The 15,798-nt window shown below is 45.0% G+C and overlaps 1 long non-coding RNA gene across 1 annotated transcript in view; it reads left to right on the top strand.

Annotated features, from left to right (window-relative positions):
- The window catches only part of LOC127003925 (uncharacterized), a 26,260-nt gene extending 12,400 nt beyond the window's left edge, over positions 1-13,860 (top strand). Inside the window, exons 2-3 of the long non-coding RNA XR_007757466.1 lie at positions 6,894-6,971; positions 13,444-13,860. This is a non-coding gene — a long non-coding RNA (uncharacterized LOC127003925). The remainder of the gene's footprint in view (positions 1-6,893; positions 6,972-13,443) is intronic.
- The last annotated feature ends 1,938 nt before the right edge of the window (positions 13,861-15,798 follow it).

Raw genomic sequence — 15,798 nt, forward strand, 5'->3', positions numbered from 1 at the left:
CGTGCCCACCACTGCTAGCTATGAGTAGTGAAGGGTGCTAATAAGGCGAAACTATGAACATAACTTTTAACAAATATATATGTGAGAACATAACTTTTAACAAATATGTATGTGACATATAATATGTGTGAGGGTTGTGCAAAATTTTTCTGTTTTCACTCACAAGATTGTTGAAACTTTCGTTGCGAAGACATTTTGAAATCTAATCCCACATTGTGCCTTTGGCCTTTTACCCTACTATCTTCGTTTAAGCGAATGAGGAGAGTGGCAGGGCGAGGCTTATTGGGTGGCAGGGAGGCGAGAGTGTGAGTGACAAAGTGTAAGGGATGAGAAATGCGAAGGGTCACCGCCGAAAGTGCAGAGTGTGAGCGGTGACGGGAGAGGCGCTGAGGTAGGTGACGCAAGTGTTGAGAATGAGGGTGGCGGCGGGCGAGGCACGGAGAAGCAGCTGTGAGAGGCGACGGGGGTGACAGGAGAGAGGAAAGAAGTAAGAGATGACGCGTGTCAGCTGAGATATATGCGATAAAATGTGCGGCGTGGCAAGGATTCTGATGGTTCAGTTGTCTATTCAAGTGTGACCGATTTATGCGTCAGGAGCCAGCAACAGTTGGTCATTATGATAAGATTTTGATGCTTTCATTCTTCATTATCTTCTTTTTTTGCATGTCTTATTCGTTCTTTTCCTCATTTTTCTCCTCATAATTATCTCTGTCCCCCTACCTAAAACTGTCTTTGTTTCCATCCAGAATTCAGAGCCAGCTTAAGATAAAGAATTTTCTTGAAAATAACAAATAGGTTTACAGAGGGTTGCGGGACAGCTCGGCGGGAGACACGCCGCTGGGAGGGGCGTAGTAGCGTGTAGCGGCACTGGGAAGACACTGATAACAGCATGCCTTTTAGCCTTTAAACATACTCTTGTTGAAAGGGCAAATAAATAAAAATAAAATATTAGTGTTGAAGTAACTTGATTTTCCATGTTGTTTTCTTTTTCTGAAATATCTTATTATGGCTTCAGAATATTATAAGTGGTTATGTAGCTCTATTTTGCGTTGGTCGGTACGTACACATTTGATATTTAAGTCAGTATTTATGTTAGCTTTGAATTTATGATCAAATTAAGAATGCGGTCAATTTTATGATGTAATTTAGGAGTGCGATATAATCTGAGAAACGCCTCGTCCACGCCTGCTTGATGTGAGAGAAATATAGTATGATTATATTGCTTGTGAAAGACTATGCATTATCTCCACCATGACTCTAGAGGCTGAAATTTTACCTGAAAGGGGTGCGTGGCAATAGGGACACATGCAGGAGGTTACGGAAAAAAAAGAAAAATGGTAAGACATAGGTAAAGTAAAGCCGGTGAATACGGTAAACTGCGCTTTGCCTTGATGCCCAACTTCGTCTAATTGGTTCTTGAGACCGTAGCAGGTAAGAACCCACTACCTCTGGACACCCCGATGCAAGCCGAGTAGCCAAAAACAAACCCATTGCCGTCGTAATTTGCCACCTATTAGCTCGGACATCAGCGAAACTCAAGAGATTAAAGTGAAGCTCCGGTGGGTAGCATGAGTCAAGCAAGAATTTCGCCACTATCAAAATGTTTGTCAGTTTTACTAACTGGCTGGGGCAGGCCATCAGGCCCAATCAAGGAAGCCTACCAGAGCCGAACGTGAAAAAAACAACTGTGGCATCTGGGTCACCACAGTTTACCTTCCCCAGGCTTCCACAAAGGGAAAGAGAAAACTGCATTTGAAAGGTTGCCGATGAGGGATGGTTGAAAGTTAAGGATCAGGATGGAAGGAGAAAAGATGAAGGAGAGGAACTAAAGCCAAAGGGAGGCACGCAGGGATTGTGACTAAATCCATGTCGAGAAGCTTCTAGAAATTAGAATACACCAAAAAAAAAAAAAAAAAAAAAAAAAATCTCTGACTCCCACGCGTCGGGAGTTGGAAGGCGCAGGAACTACCCAGTGAGTTGTGCGCTGAAAATTGTTTTATAACACTACCCAGGCCTTCTCTATTTTCTTTCCTTCCTTTTCTATTCACATATTCATCTATATTTCACTCCTTCCTTTTTATATATTTTTTGTTTTCCTTTTTTTACCTTCTTTTCATTCATTCGCAGTCTTTTTTCATGTTTTTTTATTATCGTTTTTCCTATTTTCTTTTTCTCGTTTAGTATGTCTTTTTCTGCCTTTTCTTTCAGTGTTCCGTTTTTATCTATTTTTTCTGTATATTTTCTTTATTCTCTTTCTTTTTTGTCTTTCTTTCCGTCTCATACGAGTACACACTTTCACATTTTTTTCTCTCCGACATTAATTGTTTTTTTTTCTGTTATTTCTTCTTTCTCTTTCTCTTCCTTCTTTGTCTCTGCCTTTCTATGGTTTCCTTAATTTGTCATTTCTTCATTTCTCTCCTTTATATTTCTCCTTTTCTCTTTCCTATTCTTCTTCCTTCTAAGTATTTTCTTTCAATCTATCTCTTTTTATCTATCTATCTATTTATCTACTTTTTCGTCCTTTCATTGCTTATATTTTTAATCTCCTTTCCTTCTCGTTTAATGTCCTCTTTTATTTCTTTCATTCTTTCCCTCTTACACACCCACTCCTTTCACCCGTGTGTGTGTGTGGGGGGGGGGGGGGAGGGGGGAAGATGTTCGTGTTTGCCCCTTAGAGGGCCTCCCTAGAGGGCCTCCCTAGAGAAGGTTAAGCCGCAGAGGGAACTGACGACACATTTCGTCCGTTGGTTCGTCTCCCTCTCTGCTAACGAGACGGATCCTGTGCCCAAAGCGGTCCCGAGAGGTTAGCATTATGATAGATCCAGCCTCAACTATTCATTCGGCGCTTAATTAAACGTAGAACCCCTGCGGTAGGGAATGGTGGACGTGAGGGGTTTGAATGTCAGGAAGAAGGATGTACATGAGCAAGAAAGACCTAAAGAGTGCCTGACGGAAGGGCGGCCTGCAGAAGGGAGGGGGACGGGCGGCAGCTTGCCATGCGGGTCATCTTACCTTGCACCGTCCCTTTTAATTTCACGCCGCCCTCATAGGAATATCGCCCGTCATCCAGCTGTGTCTGGCCGCCTTAGATAGCGAGGGCGGCGGTGTCGCCGCTATGTGGGCCCCGCTGCCACCCGCTGCTCTCAGGGCTCGGCCTTTCTGTTCCCTAATGGCCTAATGGCTTCTAAAAGTCTGCCTTGGTAGGTCTATCAATGACTGAAAGACACTGTTTAGTCTCTGGTTTCTGTTGAGTGTTCTTTATATGCATCCACTGACCTCCTCGATATTGTAGGTCTACAGGTTCCCGAAGAGGTTGTTTAATGTTTTGTTTGATCGAAATTGAATCGAATTTGATCTGTTTCACCATATTGTTACATTATCCAAAAGTTTCTTGCAGCTTTTTACTTTCCTGCGGTAATTTCGTGATCGCAATTGCTGGTATCTTGAGTCAGCTACCACACCCAAACATCGGTTCTGTGAAGATGCCACGGAACCAGGTGTGATTTGCAAGATGCACCTACATCTTCACTACCACCACCACCACCACCTAGACCCCACAACTACCACAATCATCATTATAACACCCCAACGCCACCCCAACCATCGTCATCCTCGCCTTCATCGCCACCACCAAGAACATTGTAAGAACTGCAAACATCACCACTCCAACTTCCATCTTTCCACCATCCCATCTCCCACGACATTTATCACCCACTACAGACAACACCAGCACTACCACCACAAACATCACTACCTTTCCCACTACATCACAACCCAACCAAAACAACAATCAAGGCTCTCCTTCGCTATCACCGCCCGCATTCATCAACTCCAAACATCATCACCACCACAGCCATCATCATCCTTCCCCCATTACCATAATCACCCTCAGCATATCGCCCAGCCCTCTAACACCATCATCACTGCCACTGCAACCATCACCACCATCACCACCGCCGCTCTTTGTCATCCCACCACGATCACAAAATTACATCTTCTAGATCGCCTCATCCACCCTTTATCACTCACCACACGTCACCATTTATCATCACTCACACAAACATCATCGTCCCAACAGACAGAAAAGATACTTGACGTCCTTTTCTAACTCGCCACGCAGCCCCTAACCCGGTAGCAGCGACGGGCCAAATTTATGGCTTTACCGTGTAGCAGCGACGGGCCAAATTTGTGGCTTTACCGTGTAGCAGCGACGGGCCAAATTTGTGGCTTTACCGTGTAGCAGCGACGGGCCAATTTTGTGCCATGATATAAACCCCAAAAAATAGATGATGCATAAACTGATGACAAATGCTTTGATATATATTATGAAATGGTTTGTGTGAGTGATGATTTTTTCTCATTTTTCTCGCAGACAACCATAACTAACTCATACCCTCCTTAAGATAAAACTGCCCTCATGATAAACACTAATCCTCAGTAACTGCACTTATGGTAGCACTCAATTCATGATAACATTAGCGAAATCCATCATATAGTTCAGCTTATCGAAACCAATTTGTCTTTTGTAAATTCACTCATTGGAACAACACCTTCAACAATCGTAACTACAACATACAAAAGCAAAAACTGCCAGCATACTTATTTTATCCTTGGTCTGCAACATCTTACCGGAAAGTTGATACACACATTAACCCGTCCTTAAACACCACTGGATCTCGAAGCCTTCCACTCCAAATACGAGTCGCGGCCACATGGAAAAGAAACAAACTACCGGACCGCAGCGGCACACGACTGGGGGCAGGAGTAACAAGCCACAAGAACGCCAACATCACGACCCCACACACACACACACACACACACACACACACACACACACACACACATCGGTCACGCCCTCCTAACACGCCCCTCCCACCAGCCGCCTCTCTCATCCCAATCAGAAGTAATCACGGGGAGCCACAAAGACCCCGAGGGCGGGATTGAGTGATCGGAAATTGAAATGGAGCTCAATTTACCCGTATGAATATACCATCGGTCACCCTGACAGTCGACAATGGTCACTATACCGGTGCATAAATCACCCGCGAGGTCTCAAAGTGAATCAGATAGCAGCGGTTTCGTGTAGCTATTAGTTATCTAGGCTGCAGAGGGGACAGACAGAGAGGCGGCTCATAGGAGGGCGGGGGGAAGAGGAGGGAGAGAGAGAGAAAGGTTTGAAGATGGAACTGGAGCCGTTTTGCGCCGGTTAAAGGCTGCTAAAGGAATGAGTGTGCGTTGTTAAGGAAATTCAGTTGCCCGCCATAAAAGGATGAAGAATCTTTCACCTAAGAGCTCCGTGACATGAACGAGGAGGTAAAGGCTTTGAGGGAAGTGAGTAAGTATCGGTTGGACGCTGCAAAGTGATCGCTGAGATTTAGAAACCAGCGATGAGGTGGTGATAAGCGACGGTAGGTGGTGGTGGGACGCACATTCATTTGGCTTGGGTGGGGCAGAGCTAAAGGGGGAGGAGGTGGAGGTGCTCGGGGAAGTGTGACTGGCGAGCGAATGGAAGATATTTGTTTTTTTAATTTTATTTTGAAGCTCAGTGATAGGGGGAAGGTGAAACCTAAAGCGAAATCGGGGTGATATATAAGAGATTTATAAGATTATCTCTCTGTCCATCTATCTATCTATCTATCTGCCTACCTACCTTTATATATGTCAATCTATCTTTGTTTATCTATCTACCTATCTATTTATCTCATTAGGGACGGATGGGAAGGGCCTGGCGTCAGCCACGTCGAGCTGTGAGAAAAAAATAATTCTTCAAAGAGTTACAATGATCTCATTGTCACTGCCAGTGGCAAAATATAATTTTCATTGCTAGTTTGTAAGTTCACACTAAATGCTTGTAGTAATTTTCTTGTGTTACCCGTGTATAAATTCCTAACACATTTATTTATTCAGTTATTCATAAACAGAATGAAGATGTGATTATCAATTAGCTTGATACTTTAAAAACAATGAAGCATAACTATATTCGATCTTTATTTGCAATAACATCGCCAACATTATAAACAAATCGAACAGAGCCAGCAGTATACATCGTTAACAAGAAGGCGTGCAAGATACACTACCTGAAGCAGTCACGACCACAGGCATCGCTAGCATCTTTACTTTTAACTTAAGTAGAATCTCCGAACATAATATTTACATTGTAGTAATTAGAATATATATGATAATGATAATAATAATAATAATAATAATAATAATAATAATAATAATAATAATAATAATAATAATAATAATGACAAGAAGAATAGAAACAAGAACAAGAAGAAAAGAAAAAGAGGGATAAGAAGGAGAATAATAGAAATAAATGTCTGCACAAACACCTCTAACTCGTACATAAAGCGTCACACTAAAGGCAGATGTGTATCGTAAAATGTGCTCATCAGTGCTGCATTAAACTAAGAAGGTATTTTATTGCCGTTGCCCCGCTCATGAAATATTGCTCGCCTTTGTCGGGTGTGCACGGCTGAGACAATGAGGACAATTAGGGAAGGGGCATTAGTCACGACCAGGTTTATTTTCTCTCTCTCTCTCTCTCTCTCTCTCTCTCTCTCTCTCTCTCTCTCTCTCTCTCTCTCTCTCTCTCTCTCTCTCTCTCTCTCTCTCTCTCTCTCTCTCTCTCTCTCTCTCTCTCTCTCTCTCTCTCTCTCTCTCTCTCTCTCTCTCTCTCTCTCTCTCTCTCTCTCTCAACGAAGTATAACCTCCGCTATGCATACATTAATACGCAATATATACCTCCAAATCTTGATGATGATAGTGTGTGTGTGTATGTGTGTGTGTGTGTGTGTGTGTGTGTGTATTTTCTGTATACCTTTCCGTCGACACCTATACATTTTCTCTTCCCCCACTGTGCTGATCCCCCTCGTCTCCCTTCTCCTCAGGTGGGGCACCTCCTCTGCAGATCTGGCTACACTTGAGGAGCAGCAGGTCCTCGACAACATCAGGGAGCCGTGGCCGTAGTGAGTGTTCCCTTCAGTCTCGAATTGTTGTTACCATCTGACGTTGCACGAAGATGCTACCTCCATAGTGATAGTGTAAGGTATTGAAGCTTCGTGTATTTGACAGTTGATCTCACACGAAAGTATTACCTCCATATTACCTCTCTCTCTGGCGCACACACACACACACACACACACACACACACACACACACCAACTAAAAAGATATACACAGACATACACAAACAAACAAAACAAACACTCAAACAAACAAGCCTAACGGCTGCCATACATTAATAAACCTATTATTATTATTATTATTATTATTATTATTATTATTATTATTATTACACACACACACACACACACACACACACACACACACACACACACACACACACACACACACACACACACACACGCACACACGCACACACCAAACACACACGCACCTTCATTGCAGAGGCATGCACAATTAACTTTAGGGTAATTACATTGTTATTATCACCGAGACAACGCAAGGAACTCGTGACCTTCAGCTTTGTTAATCAAGAAACAAAATATAGAAATTCCTCTCGCCCAAACGCGGAGGGGAGTCACCCGCGCTCGCCACTTTCCTCACTAATTGCTTGTTAATTAAAGGCGTGCCTGCGCAGCCTCCGCCTACGTCTGGGCTGCAGGTGTCATCAAACGGCATACCAAGCGTGGCGCAGGACGATAGAGCAAAATAATATACTTGCTTGAAACGCAGCCGGGTCCGGGAAATGGTGGATTCTGCATTACGATTGTTAATTGTTTGTTTTTCAAATGTAGAGGAATTATACTTTTGTGGTGGTTTATGTTTTTCTTTTATTTGAATTAATGATATGGACTTTTAATTAGTTCTTATGTTTATGTAAATATTGCATGTGTTTGGCTGTTTGTTTGTACGTGTGCGCTTATTTGTTTGTTTGTCTGTGTGCTTGTGTGCGTTTATATGTCGTATGTGTTTGTTCATGTTTGAGTGTGTTTATGTGTACGTGTTGGTATCTATGTATGAAATTGTTTGCTTAGTTCTTTGTTTCTTTGTGTGTGCGTGTGTGTGTAATTCACCACAGTCTGATCACGAGTTGGACTCGCTTTCGCCAGCAGGTACCCTCCCGACACAAGGAAGTGCATGCTCATTATCGTCGACCTCTTTACTGCCAGGACCTCACACGCTACACACCCCATCCCCCTTGCTCAAGGGGGACAGTAACCACTCCTAGTCAACGGAAAGAATCCGGCCTGAGCGGGGCTCGAACCGCCGCCTGTTTATCCGTGAAGCCTTGCAGTGCGGCGCTCTAGCCGATTGAGCTACCGGTGTGTGTGTGTGTGTGTGTGTGTGTGTGTGTTTACACACACACACACACACACACACACACACACGGCAGTTTTGTTTGATAATTTGTGATATTGGTACGTGCAATGTTTTATTGGCATGGAAGGTCGCCGCTGATGGCCGCGGCGCCGCGAGGGTCGGTGCGCCTCGTAAATATACACCAGCGGGGGCCATAACGAGACACACGGCGCCGCGATTACTACGGAATATTATCGTAACGAGCAGCCGTGGTTGTTTTGGTGCGCCATTATCAGCGCGGCGATATAATGGCCTTAAAATACTACAGGCGAAGCTTTATTTACGGGTCATCATGGTCGCATCGCAAATGTTGCTCGGTTGGCAATTTTCTGACATCATTCCCTCGGCAGGTTATCAATTATCCTCTTGTGTTGGGCCTTTTTCATGTGGCCTCCGGGATGATTCAGTGGCCCGCACGTTGCCTGTCAGCCTATGGAGTCAATGAATCTCCCTTTTGATAGGTTGTGTAATGTAAACTACGTGTGCCTTTCCGGCGAAACAATGTACACCACGCCGTCATTAACACCTGAGTCACGCTGGGATGAGCAGAAGTAAAAATATTGTGTTTCTCGCCTATTCAAAGTAATCCGTGTGACGGGATATTCAATTACATGACGCCATTATCTTTCGTCACGGCCACAGGTGAAGGCACTCGCTGGGGCCTGCTAGTTAGTCTTGCCTACGCCGCCGCGCGCATCCCGCAGCATCACCTGATCGGTACCTGCACCTGTGCCTGGAAGGCCCTCAAGGGCTGTGCTCCCGTCACGCGGCCGACCAAGCGAGGAGGCAGCTCTAGGCACGACAATAAGAAATTTGTTCACCCAATCTCGTTTTTCTATCGTGCCGAATCGGGTCAGTCATTAAGGAAGTAAATTACTTCCTTCTCTTAGCTGTGGTCATGATAATGGCCACTGACTCTATTACACTGTAGGCATTAGTACTCGGATACTCTAAATTGATGAGGAAACGTAATATGTCGATTATATACGTTGGAAAGTAAACTGTCGTGTATGCGCTAAGAAAGTTACATTCTTCATAGTTCATTGTTCTGTCACACTTTTTTTCATCCTCCACAGCCTTATTTCAGAGCAAGCTATTTTTTTTTTCCTACTAAGTCTGGTCCGGGATCCTCCGGGTGCTTAGCACAACTGCTTGATAGAGGAGAAAGCAGCCACGCACATGCTTGAAAGATGAATATAATATAGACTTTATCATTTAGAAATTTGGCAGATGAGTCTTATATTTTCCCATATCAGTTTTCATCTTTGTTCTATGATAGTACTTTTAAGAGAAAGGTATGAAACACGTGGTGATATTTCTCTTTTGTTTGTTTGTGTGTCTGCTTGTATGTCTGTCTCGGTGTTTGTATGTCCATCCATCTGTTTGTCGTTTTTTTGTGTGTCTCTCTCTCTCTCTCTCTCTCTCTCTCTCTCTCTCTCTCTCTCTCTCTCTCTCTCTCTCTCTCTCTCTCTCTCTCTCTCTCTCTCTCTCTCTCTCTCTCTCTCTCTCTCTCTCTCTCTCTCTCTCTCTCTCTCTCTCTCTCTCTCTCTCTCTCTCTCTCTCTCTCTCTCTCTCTCTCTTATCTTTGCTCCTTCACCTGTTTACGAAAGTCATGAGTTATCATTATCAGTGTTTTAATTAACTTTCATCCTCCAGGTCCAAGAATACCACTCAGGGCAATGAATCATGAAGGTGAACGTAAATTAACTTGGACTTACTAATATATGGCTAATTAAGGGTCAAGTCGATTTTGTGGGTTATTAATCTTTCGCACGCAGCCGTAATTAGTTGTAAAGGTCAAGTGTTGCTAAGAAACCCCGTGCATTCGTGTAAAGCTGATCTCTCTCACCTGGGCATTGTTTGAAGCCTTGGAGGTATAGTGTCTGCGCAGCGACTCGACTTTTGTCTCCTAAATCGTCGAGACACTTGAATGGTCGCGGGTTGTGTTAGAAAACTCTTGAAACCAAAGATAAGTAAACTACAGCATTATCCTGGAATACCTTTTATGGAGAGAGAGAGAGAGAGAGAGAGAGAGAGAGAGAGAGAGAGAGAGAGAGAGAGAGAGAGAGAGAGAGAGAGAGAGAGAGAGAGAGAGAGAGAATGATAATTATGATAATGATATTGGCTATATAATAAACTGACATTGAAGCGCTTTTTGATTTTTTTTACGCCGCGGCCTATTGCGCCTATTGCGGCTTTTTCACTTGTGGGTGCCTGATGGCAAGGTGATGGTCGGCCCAGCCCGTTGTGGCACAGGCGAGTGTTTATAGTGGCGCCATCTTGTTTTGGCTTACACTGCCCCCCGGAGCTCATCTTTGAGTCTCTCTTTGGAGAGGTAATGTAGAGTCCGGGTTGATAGGTGGTCTTCAGGGCAGCATGTGGGTAGTCTTAGGCCACTCGGCGGTGACTGAAAAATCCCAGCTGTGTGGCGGCCAGGATTCGAACCCGCGACCCTCCTGTTGCGAGAGATATGCAGTATTGGGTTCATAAAGGTACATCTAGCGCCGAATACATATTTTAATGTCTTGGTAGTAAAACAAATAAGAAAAAGTATTTACGACAGTTAATCATTGTGTGGTTGTTTTTTGTAACAAATGACCGACAAACATGGTTGTAAAATATTATGGAAAGAGCAGTATACCAAATTTTATGTTCTCATCGTCTTCGGTCAGGTTAGCACGGAGACCCACGCACACAGGTGGTGAGTTACACGTGCAGCATCGAGGGGGCAGTGAGGAGAAGCAGTCAAATTTTGTTAACATAGAAGATCCGTAAATCTTCAAGAAACCCTGTCTCTGAAGGCTGCAGCGGCGACAGTAATCGGTTTTCTTTCTCAGGGCCACGTCGGCAACACATCATTAGTTTATATCTTCATTTAAGTACCGCTGATCATCTTCAGTGATGCATGTACACCGTATCTGTATTTGTTTGGCGAATGTGGAACGATATGAAACAAGACTCGGTCACTTTCGTTGATGAAGCAGCAAGCAGATTTGTAGAAGGGCATGGCACCGTAAGAGGTGCAGGTCGGGATGTCCCACCATGGAGTCTGCATTAACAGAAAATCTTGCTCTTTTGCTTATCTTGTTAGCTGAACAAATACATGCTCCAGGTGGGGTGTTGAGAGGTCAGAAATTAGTTTACTTATTAGTAGTTATTAGTATAAGCAATAGTTTATCAGTGTTTAGTTTATTTGTTAGGTCTTTTCTGAGTTACAAAAGACTTCAAGGTATTCAATAAATATGCAGGATGAATAACTTTCTCTTTTTCATGAATATAGTTGCCTCAAAAATTATGTATTCAAGTTGAAACCGAGGAAATACACACTCGGCAAGCAGTTCAGGCCATGCCATAGGCCACCCGACTCTCGTATTGGAGGAAATATTAATTTTGTCCATGTTACGAAAAAAATAGGCCGTATATGATGGCGTTTCCTAGTGCTGCAGAGGTTTTACGAAATAATGCGTGAAACTTCCCCTTATATTGACCTCATCAATTTAAAGTACCGTCTGAATGGTCTTGCTTAATAACCGCAATCATCTTTGCCAAGAAAAACATTACGTGGAATTTTCTCCCGTAATGCGAAAGATAACTCGAAGCAGATACCAGATAGCAACAAAAACAGTAGAAAAAAAGATATTCGAAAAACATAAAGAGAGCAAGCGAGAAAAGAAAACTGAAAGAAAACTGAAAAAGCAGAATCACGAGATAAAAGGAAAAGAGGAACAAAACCGAAAAAGAAAAAAAACGCCACACTCTTCCTCGATTAAGTCCAGGATCATAACCGTAAATGAAGCAACATTTCATTTACAAATTACACGGCGAAGAATATCTATCCCTCTCCTATCGACACACTGACACCGGCAATCAGGGACACAAGTGGGAGCCAATCAGAAGCACAAATGATCACTGAACTCCGCGTGTCCTGATTGCGAGGCTCAGGTATTTTCTCTCACTTCTCGACCGCACGACTCTTCCCGGCGAGCCCGCCTTCCCGTGCTGGCGGTGAGGCAAGGAGGCGAGGAGGCGCGGGCTTGGTGCATGGCGCTAGTGATGTAGAGTAAAACATTAGGCAACCAAGCGGAACGGCAGATAGCCAATATGAAGGGAATTTCTCTCTCGCCCTCTCTCTCCCTCTTACCTTGTTCGCCACACTCTTGGCTCACATTCCGTCGCTTGCTTTACACACGCGTCCTGATCGTCTGTGAACTTCAAGCTTAGTCAAATTGAGGCTCTGCTATCTGAAGGCGGCTAATGAGGCACAGTGTCCGTTTTATGACAGAGAGAGAGAGAGAGAGAGAGAGAGAGAGAGAGAGAGAGAGAGAGAGAGAGAGAGAGAGAGAGAGAGAGAGAGAGAGAGAGAGAGTGTAAACTGACTGACTGAACACGCATAATAGCTTGAAATGATATATCTGTGTTAATGTGAATACTACCTTTTTTGTCTAATACTCGAGTACAGTCTTGTATTGAATTTTTTTTTTTTTTTTTTTTGTGTGTGTAAAGTAAAAGTGATGTCGGGAGCATGCACAATAAAGCTGCGCGTTGCGTCGACCCTTACCTCTGTCTCTTTCGCCCTTTAGCTTATGGGGGGTTAGAACCCATTAGCTCGGGAAATAGGGAAAGTGTCACATCCAGGCTACCGCAGTTTACCTTCCCCCATATTTCCTTTAGTACCAATTTATCGACCATCCCAAAAGAGAGGAAAAACAGCTGGATGGTCTTCGTGCCGACTGCCCAGACCGGAATAGATTCTAGGCCCTCGGATTCGCAACTAGACGTGTTAAGCACTACACCACGGAGCTGTACCTCTGTTTTTAATGCTATGAAGTAAATCCTACTAAACAGAGATAGCGGTGACCAAAGAGACTTAGAGGTTGCGGCTGGGGTTGGCGGTTAGTTTTGGTGGCTTGGGTTGGCGGCTGAGGTTAGTGGCTGGGGTTGGAGGCTGGGGTTGGCGGATGGGGTTAGTGGCTGGGGTTGGAGGCTGGGGCTAGTGGCTGGGGTTAGTGGCTGGGGTTGGAGGCTGGGGCTAGTGGCTGGGGTTAGTGGCTGGGGTTAGTGGCTGGGGTTAGTGGCTGGGGTTTGTTGCTGACTTGCTGCTTTGGCTTTTCTTAGTAGCAGAGCGGCGAGGAGGCAGAGCTACGGGGCGCCTTGAGAGAGCCCAGGAAATGTTCGTCAGACACCGTAGAAGGCTTGAGTGACTGGAGGAGAAAGCGTGTGGAATGTCCGCTGCTGTAACACTCAGTGCTCATAAGTTCATCCTTCCTTGTTCTTAAGCGAAAAGAACGGAAAGCACAGTCACAAATGTATTATGTTATCTCAGCTGATGTTTATAGTTATCCCAGCAGATGTTCATTGTTATCTCAGCAGATGTTTATAGTTATCCCAGCAGATCTTCATTGTTATATTAGCAGATGTTTATAGTTATCCCTCTCACTCCTAGGGGGCCTTGTCTCAGCCCCCTCAGCCGTGTAGGACTGCTTATAGTGATGCAAGAGTTTCATACCGAGGTAACCAATTATGGAGATGAAGGAGTTGCTGACATTTTGTGGCGCGACAGAGTTACTCGACCGAATCGGTAAACAATAATGCATTAGGATGTCGGAATAAATGTAGTAATAATAATAAATAAGCAATGTAATTTGTTTATCCTCGTGTGTCTTGCCTTCTCCTTAGTACAGTATTAAGAAATACCACGTAGTATATTTACATTCTTCCCTGGTCTTTGTGTTTTGCGTTGGGCAGTAATACTGATCAAGAAGCAGTATAATCTGTTTATGCACGAATGCCATAAATCCACCGTGGCACAATACACCGACATGACTTGTCTTCTGTCCACTTTCATCCGTGTTAACTTGAGTGGATTTTGTCATAGATGACGTGATCTCAAATATTCTCGTTTCGCTTCTCCAGTTACCGCAGCCGATCGGTAATTATAAGGCGACAGAAAGTATGCTGAATAACATAAAAAAAATCAAGATGGGAAAAAAAACTACAAGACGTTTGGGAATAAAATTTAAGCAACAAGTAAATGGAGATGTAAAGAATGGAAGTAGACGCTGCATGTGGGAGGTGGGCAGGTAAGCACTGACGAAGAGGTGACTTGTGAATCGGGCAGGTGGGTGGAGGTGCATCAGGGGTGAAGAGAGAGGATTTCAGAGGTGAGGTGAGGGGGCGACGCTGGGGAGCGGAGGAGGAGGGCCAAGGGGCCAAAGGAGAGGGTGTGTCGACCTTTCTGACCTCCGCCTCGACCCGCCGCGGTGAAAGTCCGGCGCCTGGGACATAGGATGGGAGGGGAGGGGCGAGAAGAGGGGGGGAAGGGCAAGGAAGGGGACGGTAGGAGATGGAGGAAGAAAGGGCCAAGGGAGAGCATGATAAGGAGGGAAAGGAAAAGGTAAGTAGGAGGGCGAGAATAGGGTACGTGTGGCGACAGAGGGGCGGAGAGGGTGAGAAAGATCTTGGTGGAGGGAGAGAAGGGGTCACTGAGGTAGCGGTCACTCCTCCTCCAAACTCCGCTCCGAGATCCGCCTCAGGGTGGGGTGGAGTGGGGGAGCGTCTCCCCACCGAGGAGCTTTACGAGGTTAGAGCAAGGAAAATTTGGAGAGCCAGAGTTTTCTTAAGACGTATATGCAGAGTAACACATAACCAGCCTGCCTACATGTATTGCGGCCATCAACAACGCAACGTGACTCTGGCAGACCAACGTTAGCGAATTTCCGGGCCCCACACGAGTTACTCGTCCATGCACGCACTAGGCATTCGTGCCTCTGGGGGCCCCACAAGCAGGGCGGCCCCTGTGGCGAAGCACAAGCCTTGTCTGGTGTCGTGTAGTTCAGCAGCAGGAGGCACCGGGCAGCAGGCAGCGAGTTATCTTTTCCTTAAGTAATGAACGACCATCTGTGCTGCTCCGCCGGCCTTTTTACCATACCAAGGCCGAGATGGGGATCTGCCTGGGCGGGGGAGCACGGGTTGGTTCGTTTCCATCCGGTATGCATAGATGGGAACCGGGAAAACAATATGCAGTGTTTCTCTCGCTCTATGGGGTGATGTCTTTCACCAGCTGGCATGCCGTTAAAGCGAATTTTCTGCTTGCTCGCGGAGAACTTTCATTTAATCTCCGGGCACAGGGAGTCAGCCAGCCTTGTCCTCCAAGATCTTGGATGATTTATGTCCACGGCAGCCCAAATACTGCTGCTGCCTCGTTGTCTGCTCACTCCCCTCACTTACCACTCCATTCCATGCTAACACTCTCCTACAGTCCACCTTGTTTTTTAACGCTTGACCTGAGTGAGCCTTTGTCTCCACTATCTGCCTCACAACTCTGCTTTCTGTTCACACACCTTTTTGTTAGCATGATGGTTTCCCTCAGCCAGTTCCACTTCTCATTCCTGCCTCTTCACCTTCTGTTCCCTTGGTGCCACCTTACCTGCAGCTCTGACTTTCCTTTCTCTTTCTGTTCACTTGATTTTC

This window comes from Eriocheir sinensis, chromosome 26 (genome assembly GCF_024679095.1).
Source record: "Eriocheir sinensis breed Jianghai 21 chromosome 26, ASM2467909v1, whole genome shotgun sequence".
NCBI lineage: Eukaryota > Metazoa > Arthropoda > Malacostraca > Decapoda > Varunidae > Eriocheir > Eriocheir sinensis.